Consider the following 10,000-nt stretch of genomic DNA (forward strand, 5'->3'; position numbering starts at 1 on the left):
TATATATATATATATAGATAGATCCAGGCTGCTGAATCTGTTTGTTTATATGTTGTGTTTATTATTTATTATACACACATCATAATTATGTTGTGTGTGTCTGTGTTGTGTGTATCTAATATATATATATATATATATATATATATCTTGTGTCTTAAGAAAGTTTGTTTATATTTTATTTAATTACCTATATACATTATTATTACCTGGCATTGTCTCTAAAAATTATATAATCAGCACTAAATATTATAAATACACCTATTCCATGGCCCTGGTTTTGTAATTATTTATATTAATATGTGTGTGTGTAGGTGTTGTAGTCTCTCTCATCCATATAATATGAATATTACAATATTACACACTGCCTGCATGTACAGAACGTCTCCTCCTCCAAAAATTCCTTTACACAGTGAGAGGCACCAGAGCCAAACTGGAGTCCTAATGATGTACTTGGATTTAACCAGTTAGGAGAGAACACACTCCTACAATCCAGTCACAGACCTACCACAAGCAACAACACAAACACACTAAAAATCGAAGCAAATAATCTGCAAGCAGAGACCTCCAAAGCAGACACCCAAGAGTCTCAAACTATGTGACGTGAACATATCTACATGCGTGTGCAAACATACACTTATATATATATATACACATATACATATATAATAGGTATATATATATAGGACATAGGCATCACTTGGCTGTGACAAGTGAGTGTGTCGGTTGTAGTGCTTGTGTGTGTATCGCCACATATACTAACTATAGGTATATATAGAATATATATATATATATATATATATATATATATATATAATATACCTAGTCGTCCCTGGTATACATATATAGAGACATATAGATATATAATGTGCCCAGGCGTATGCCCTGCTTGAGTAATCTTCCCTCACAAATATAATATAAACAAGATGATAATTTCAACAATTGGTGTAATATATGTATTAAAGGGATATATATATATATGATATATGCTCGAAGCCGTATGCTTGCTAGGGGTTGCTGTCATGATATGATATTGATAAGTATTTGATAACACACTTGTTTTAGGAGTCAAGAAAACCACTCTATAGGTATAAAGATAAAAACTAATATAATTACTCATCCATAATATATACTCAAATCACACTAAACTCTCCTTACATGAAACATATACTCATAAAAACTGACACACAAACCCCACATACCTAGTTTACCTTTCATCTTTAAAAACTTCCCAAAAGGTATATTATTACAGATACCAACTCATTCGAGCACATTGGTTTCACGACTTGGCTGCACTAACAGTTGGAATTTTCACAAGTTTGTGTCTGCACTATGGCCAGGTGCTACAGTTCTAAGTTGCACTTGAAGCTATGGCTTTACTAAAAGGTTTAATTCTGGTTTAAGCACTTGGGCTTTCAGGCCAGTTATTTTACATTAAGAGGGTTCGTGGTCTGCACTCTTGTGGGAGGAGAGGCTGGACTCTGCCCTTCTGAGCTGGGAATTTCTGGTTAAAGGCTTATAGTGCATGCATATCTGAACTGCTTCTTACTGAAGCGCCTTGTTTGCTGTGGCATAGACTGGATTCGGGCCTGCTGGATCTAGCTTTGTTTGTGTAACTTGAGCACTAATCCAGGCATTCTCTAAAGTATCCAATTGTATTTATTACTGCTTGTAGTAACTTGATTAAAGTGTAGCTATCATTCTAAGTCTTTTGGATTAAGCACTTGGGCTTCAGACCAGTTGTTTTACATTAGGAAGGTTTGTGGCATGCACTTGGTGGCCCGGACAAAAGGGACACCTGATACACTTGTAATAGGTGACTCTATCAGGCACACTGGCGCCCCCTCCCAGGCTGAACAAGGAGGGGGTCACGGTGAGCAGCCTGTCGGCTAGGATCCGCCACATAACACAAGCACTCAGGTCACTCCAAGGCAAGTACAAATATGACTCAGTCATTGTCCATGCTGGTGTGAATGACCTGGGGGTACCTCCCTGGACTACATGAAAAGAGACAAAAAGAGCTCTCTGAGCATGTAGCCCAGGCGGTATGACCCTGACCTTGAGTAGCATCTTACCCTCACCAAGAATGATGCCACAATATGAAGACAAGATGATCAATTTCAACAATTGGCTTAAGTACTGGTGTCATTCAAAGGGGATCAATGCCTGTCAGCTTGGGATGTTTGCTCGACAAGCCAGATGCTTGCTGGGGGCGGCTTGCACCTGTCACCCTGGGCTTTGGATATTGGCAAAGGCTCTTGCTACCCCATAGTGCCTTTTTAGGCAAGGCTCAAAAGACAAACCCACCTCCATAGGTATCACAAGGGATAAGAAACTAAGAGTAATGCTACTCAATGCCAGAAGTCTAAACCTCAAGATGAAACCCTTGAAACTCTCCTTAGCATGGAGAACTTTGATATCTGTGCAGTAACAGAAACCTGGTTCAGGGCCCCGGGGCACCCCAGCACTACCAGGTTATCCCCATACCATGCTTTTAAAACTTGGCCCAACCCACAAAAGGGGGGGGTGTTTCGATTTTCTTCAAAGATCCCCAAATCTCCAGGTTGGTGGCAAAGCACGAAGCATCAGAGACTATCCATGTGCAACTAACAGTGGGTAAAACTGCCTTCCAGTTTATAGCCTGCTACAGACCACCCTCCCAAACCCAGGAACCCCACTCGGCCTTCCTGAGAACACTGGAAAATATGAAGGTCTCTCCAAACACCATTATATTGGGACTTCAACTACCCAAACATAGACTGGGAGCATTACTCTAGCTCCAACTCCCTAGCCCAAAGGTTCCTAGAATTTATAAACTCAAATGCTATGGAACAACTTGTTACCACTCCCACAAGAGGGAAAACATACTGGACCTGATCATCACCAACATGGGGACTCTATGCTCCAGACCAGAAGTGTATCCCTCACTGGTAAGATCAGACCATAAACTAATCTCACTGGATATTCACATCCCGACCCACCCCTGCCCAGAAAACCACAGTGAAAAACTTCTCTAAAGCAAATTTCACACTCCTCAAAACTGAGGTGGAATCCTTCAAAGCCCCCGGGCCTGTGGAAAATACGGCCCAGACTGCAGAATCCTTTATAAATGCATTCTATGAACACCTTCAGGAATGCATGGATCACCCGCTCCCAAATAAAACCAAGACCCAATCCTCCAAAGCCAGCCGTCCTGCCCGGTGGACCCCAGCCATAAACAAACTATACAATAGAAGGAGGAAGCTACTAAATGATAGAGCAAAATCCCAAAAAGGGAAGGCATCACTTTGATCAGTATGTAACAAAAAACTAGCGGGCACACATAAAATTGTCTAAGGCCAGCTTCAAGAGAAAAATTACTTTTAGGACACTAAGGATAATCCAAGGCTTTCTTTAGTTATGTTGTTAGGAACCTAGGTGGTAATTCCCAGATATGCTCAAATTAGTCAAAATGACAAAAATACACCGAACCCACAGACATTTGCCAACATCTAGCTGACAGGTTCCAAGGCATAAACTTCTCCCACTCCACCAAACTGAGGGGAGCTAATATCTATCCCAGCAGGTGCTGCCCCTGACATCTCAGATGCTCAGGTGAGCCGCCCTCTCAAAGCAAAAAACACAGCATCAATGGGACCAGGCATGGTGTCCCGGGCTGCATGTCCTACATGAACTCCAAGAAGAGGCTAAGCCCAAACATAAAACTACTGTTCAATCTCAGCCTTACTACAGAGATCATGTGCCCAAAGAGTGGCATTGCAGCAACAGTGGTCCCTCTCCATAAAGGGTGAAGATTTGCCTCAACAGATCACTGGAAACTATAAGCTTCCCATAAGCCTGACTAGCTTGATTCTGCAAAGCTATGGAAAGGATCATCATGGACCTCATAAAATAAAGATATTGAGGGACCTACAAACACTGGATCCTACCCAGTTCCGGCTTTGTTAAGGGCAGATCCACTGCCTCTCTTAAACCTGGTTGATTTCTTTGAAACAGTCACCAATGCCATTAGCAGGGGAAGGTGGTCCACACAGCCTACCTGGACCTTGCAAAAGCCTTCGATACAATACCCCACTCGGGCATTATAGATAAGCTCACCAGCTTAAATATAAACCCCCTATGTCACTAGATGGATTGCAAACTGGCTCAAGGACAGAACCCACATGGTTAGAATTGCTGGAGCCATGTCAGACTCCAAACCAGTTACAAGTGGTGTCCCACAAGGCTCAGTCCTGGGACCTCTCTTGTTCGGTATATATTTCTCAGAGGTACAGGCCAACACGGAAGGACTGTGGCTGACCAAGTTCGCAGATGACTGCAAACTGGGTGCCATAATCGACTCTCCAGCTGACACAAGCATCCTCCAAAAGGGCCTCATAGAAACAGACAACTGGTGCCAGAGCCATGGCCTCAAGCTAAATGCCAAAAAGTGTATAGTCACCCCCTTTGGAAAAAACAAAGTGCCCACAAATTACCACATAGGTGGTAATCCATTAAGTACAAAGAAGTAATTAGGGACCTGGGGACCCAAGTTGATAGCAATCTCTCATTTGACAACCACGTGGCCAAAGTGGTTAGAAAAACATTTTATATAGCCCACCTAATCATGAAGGGATTCACATCTAGATCAGGGGGGTCATCGTGCCTCTTTACTCATCCCTCATCAGGCCCATAATTGAGTACAATGCCTCTTTTGGGATGTACCTTACCAGACACCTGCAGCAACTGGAAAGACCCCAAAAGTACCTCACCAAGAGGATCAAAGGGCTCGAACAGATGCCATATGCTGCCTGGTTAAAGAAACTCCAGCTCTACTCTGGCATACCGCCTGTTCAGAGGCGATCTGTGCCTGACGTATAAAGCCATGTCCAACCCGAATTAATGGACATGCTGCACCTCAGAAAATCCAAATCCCATCGAGCTCGTTCGAGACTTGAACCTCAGCACTGAAATAAATAGGACATGCTGGAGGGACAGATTCATAACCCAGAGGCTCCCTTCACTTTGGAATAAAATCCCAGTCCAGGTTAGGCAGAGTCCCTCATTGACTCTCTTCAAGAGGAATCTTTGAGTGGATGGGAGATCGTAGGTTTCCCGGTATCACTTCTGTGTCACTGATAGACAGAGGCACAGAATACAAACCCTCAAAAAGGGCATAGCAAAATAAATTTAAAATGGGTGGCGAAAGCCAAACACAATCTGGCTAGGCTTATAAATGCCCTAGGGCAGATAGCCTAGTATGAACCTATGAACCTATATATTTATATATATATATATATATATATATATATATATATCACAGAGCAACCCATGTTGCTTACTTCACTACCAAAACAAATTTTAATAATTTCTACAAAATCCTTAAATTCCTACAATATCCCCAGCAACACCCTATCCTAGACAGTGACTTGGCTAAAACCATCTACTCTTGACCAGGAAATTAGCCTTCCTGGCTATAATATCCTTAGATGTGACTGTAAAACCAAAAAAGCTGGAGGTATAGCCATTCTCTATAACTCTCATCTCCAAATTTCCCCCTTTAATGTGCTTCCACCATTAGACACCAAATCTGAAATCCTGACCACCAAACTCCAAATCAACAACTCCAAATCTATCTATCTAATTTGCATGCATCTCCCCCCAGGTAACAATGCCATTACTCTTGAAAACTTACTTAGTTACCTCTCTACCCAACTACCCCAGGAGACCATTGTACTGGGTGACTTTAACATCGACTGGTCCACCTGCAGCTCCCCTAACCCTACTAACGACATAAATCTCTTTGGATTCTCACAATTAATAACCACTCCTACTAGAATCCACAAACCTAGCGGTAGGGAAACTACTCTTGACTGGATCCTTATTAATAGCCACCCTGAAACTTATACTCCAGGAACCCTTCCGACGATATCAGCGACCATATGCTTACATACATTATTAGACAAAAGTCCATATCCCAACTACTCATAATCTCAAAACCTCCGCTCAAAAAAATTTTTTAATCCAGACAGCTTCCTAAAAGAACTGCAAATGTGACTGGTCACCACTGACCCATCTTGAACTTGATGAGGCTGTGACCTACTTTAACACTAACTTTTTTCAAATTCTAGATTACCATGCACCTTATCACTCTACTAGAATAAGAAACAAATCTGCCCCATGTCTCACAAAACAAACTAGGCAAAGATGCTCCTCAGAAATAAAATCTGGGCTAAAAAAGCTACCAAATGTCCATCAGATCACCTCCACTTTAAACAGTTAAGAAATGCCACCAAGAATGATATTCTTGGAGACAAAAAAGACTTCTACCTTCACCTCCAACAAACCAGTAAACAAACTCCACAAACATTTTGGTCAGGGATAAACAAACTTCTTCAGCCAGGCCACCCCTATTGCCCCTGCAGGGTTCAACCAAAATAACTCCAACCAGATCCCTGGCCTTTAATAACTACTTTGCAGAAGCCATTCTAACCCTAGCCAATTCTTTACCTCCTTTACTGCTTCCCACTAAATACCTCCAAGACTTCATCTCCTACCTTTCAAATACAACCTGTACCTACATTTCTCATCTGTAAGCTACAAAAACTGAAACCTTACACATCTTCTGCTGACCGCTCCCATCTGAATACCTACAAATTGCCACAAAAGCCATAGACTATCCCATCTCTATCCTTATTAACAGAACTATCTTAGAAGGCAAAATATGAAGGTCTCTCCAAACACCATTATATTGGGCGACTTCAACTACTCAAACATAGACTGGGAGCATTACTCTAGCTCCAACACCTAGCCCAAAGGTTCCTAGAATTTATAAACTCAAATGCTTTGGAACAACTTGTTACCACTCCCACAAGAGGGGAAAACATACTGGACCTGATCATCACCAACATGGGGACTCTATGCTCCAGACCAGAAGTGTATCCCTCACTGGTAAGATCAGACCATAAACTAATCTCACTGGATATTCACATCCCGACCCCACCCCTGCCCAGAAAACCACAGTGAAAAACTTCTAAAGCAAATTTCACACTCCTCAAAACTGAGGTGGAATCCTTCAAAGCCCCTGGCCTGTGGAAAATACGCCCAGACTGCAGAATCCTTTATAAATGCATTCTATGAACACCTTCAGGAATGCATGGATCATGCGATCCCAAATAAAACCAAGACCCAATCCTCCAAAGGCAGACGACCTGTCTGGTGGACCCCAGCCATAAACAAATTATACAATAGAAGGAGGAAGCTACTAAATGATAGAGCAAAATCCCAAAAAGGGAAGGCATCACTGATCAGTATTAGCAAAAAACTACGGGCACACATAAAATTGTCTAAGGCCAGCTACGAGAGAAAAATTGCACAGGACACTAAGGATAATCACAAGGCTTTCTTTAGTTATGTTAGGAACCTGGGTGGTAATTCCCAGATATGCTCAGAATTAGTCCAAAATGACAAAAATACACCGAGCCCACAGACGATGCCAACATCTTAGCTGACAGGTTCAGTGCAAACTCCTACCCCGGTCCCCATCAAAAGGGCAAATATCTATCTCAGCAGAGTGCTGCCCCCTGACATCTCAGATGCTCAGGTAAGAGCTGCCTCTCCAAAGCAAAAACACAGCATCAATGGGACCAGATGGTGTCCCGGGCGCCCTACATGAACTCCAAGAAGAGCTAAACCCAAACATAAAACTGCTGTTCAATCTCAGCCTTACTACAGGATATGTGCCCAAAGAGTGGCGACAGCAACAGTGGTCCCTCTCCATAAAGGTGGTGCCTCAACGGATCCTGGAAACTATCGCCCCATAAGCCTGACTAGCTTGGTCTGCAAAGCTATGGAAAGGATCATCATGGACCTCATAAATAAAGATATTGGGGATCTAAAAACACTGGATCCTACCCAGTTCGGCTTTGTTTAGGGCAGATCCTGCCTCTTAAACCTGGTTGATTTCTTTGAAACAGTCACCAAGGCCATTGACGAGGGGAAGGTGGTCCACACAGCCTACCTGGACCTTGCACAAGCCTTCGATACAATACCCCACTCGGGCATTATAGATAAGCTCACCAGCTTAAATATAAACCCCTATGTCACTAGATGGATTGCAAACTGGTTCAAGGACAGAACCCACATGGTTAGAATTGCTGGAGCCATGTCAGACTCCAAACCAGTTACAAGTGGTGTCCCACAAGGCTCAGTCCTGGGACCTCTTGTTCGGTATATATTTCTCAGAGGTACAGGCCAACACGGAAGGACTGTGGCTGACCAAGTTCGCAGATGACTGCAAACAGGGTGCCATAATCGACTCTCCAGCTGACACAAGCATCCTCCAAAAGGGCCTCATAGAAACAGACAACTGGTGCCAGAGCCATGGCCACAAGCTAAATGCCAAAAGTGTATAGTCATCCCTTTGGCAAAACAAAGTGCCCACAAATTACCACATAGGTGGTAATCCATTAAGTACAAAAGAAGTAATTAGGGACCTGGGGACCCAAGTTGATAGCAATCTCTCATTTGACAACCACGTGGCCAAAGTGGTTAGAAAAACATTTTATATAGCCCACCTAATCATGAAGGGATTCACATCTAGATCAGGGGAGATCATCGTGCCTCTTTACTCATCCCTCATTAGGCCCATAATTGAGTACAATGCCCCTTTTGGGATGTACCTTACCAGACACCTGCAGCAACTGGAAAGACCCCAAAAGTACCTCACCAAGAGGATCAAAGGGCTCAAACAGATGCCATATGCTTCCCGGTTAAAGAAACTCCAGCTCTACTCAGTGGCATACCGCCTGTTCAGAGGCGATCTGTGCCTGACGTGATAAAGCCATGTCCAACCCGAATTAATGGACATGCTGCACCTCAGAAAATCCAAATCCCATCGAGCTACGGCTCGAGAGACTTGAACCTCAGCACTGAAATAAATAGGACATGCTGGAGGGACAGATTCATAACCCAGAGGCTCCCTTCACTCTGGAATAAAATCCCAGTCCAGGTTAGGCAGAGTCCCTCATTGACTCTCTTCAAGAGGAATCTTGAGTGGATGTGAGATCGTAGGTTTACCCCGGGTATCACTTCTGTGTCACTGTTAGACAGAGGCACAGTATACTAACCTCGAAAAAGGGCATAGCAAAATAAATTTAAAATGGGTGGCGAAAGCCAAACACATTCTGGCTAGGCTTATAAATGCCCTAGGGCAGATAGCCTGGTATGAACCTATGAACCTATATATATATATATATATATATATATATATATATATATATATATATATATATCACAGAGCAACCCATGTTGCTTACTTCACTACCAAAACAAATTTTAATAATTTCTACAAAATCCTTAAATTCCTACAATATCCCCAGCAACACCCTATCCTAGACAATGATATTCATCCAAACCCTGGCCCCAATACTGGCTATACCAATAACCTTGACAATTTAACAGTGCCTATAATTTCTACATTAACTAAACCACCTAACTCCCCCCTGATAGCTCACCTTAACAATAGCAGTATTAACAATAAAATTTCCCACCTGCATGCACTCCTTAATGTGACAGAGACTTGGCTAAAACCATCTACTCTTGACCAGGAAATTAGCCCTCCTGGCTATAATATCCTTAGATGTGACCGTAAAACCTAAAAAGGTGGAGGTATAGCCATTCTCTATAACTCTCATCTCCAAATTTCCCCCTTTAATGTGCTTCCATCATTAGACACCAAATCTGAAATCCTGACCACCAAACTCCAAATCAACAACTCCAAATCTATCGATCTAATTTGCATGCATCTCCCCCCCAGGTAACAATACCAATACTCTTGAAAACTTACTTAGTTACCTCTCTACCCAACTACCCCTGGAGACCATTGTACTGGGTGACTTTAACATCGACTGGTCCACCTGCAGCTCCCCTAACCCTACTAACGACATAAATCTCTTTGGATTCTCACAATTAATAACCACTCCTACTAGAATCCACAAACCTAGCGGTAGGGAAACTACTCTTG

The sequence above is a fragment of the Protopterus annectens genome, chromosome 14.part0, assembly GCF_019279795.1.
Source record: "Protopterus annectens isolate FY-2018-M chromosome 14.part0, PAN1.0, whole genome shotgun sequence".
NCBI lineage: Eukaryota > Metazoa > Chordata > Ceratodontiformes > Protopteridae > Protopterus > Protopterus annectens.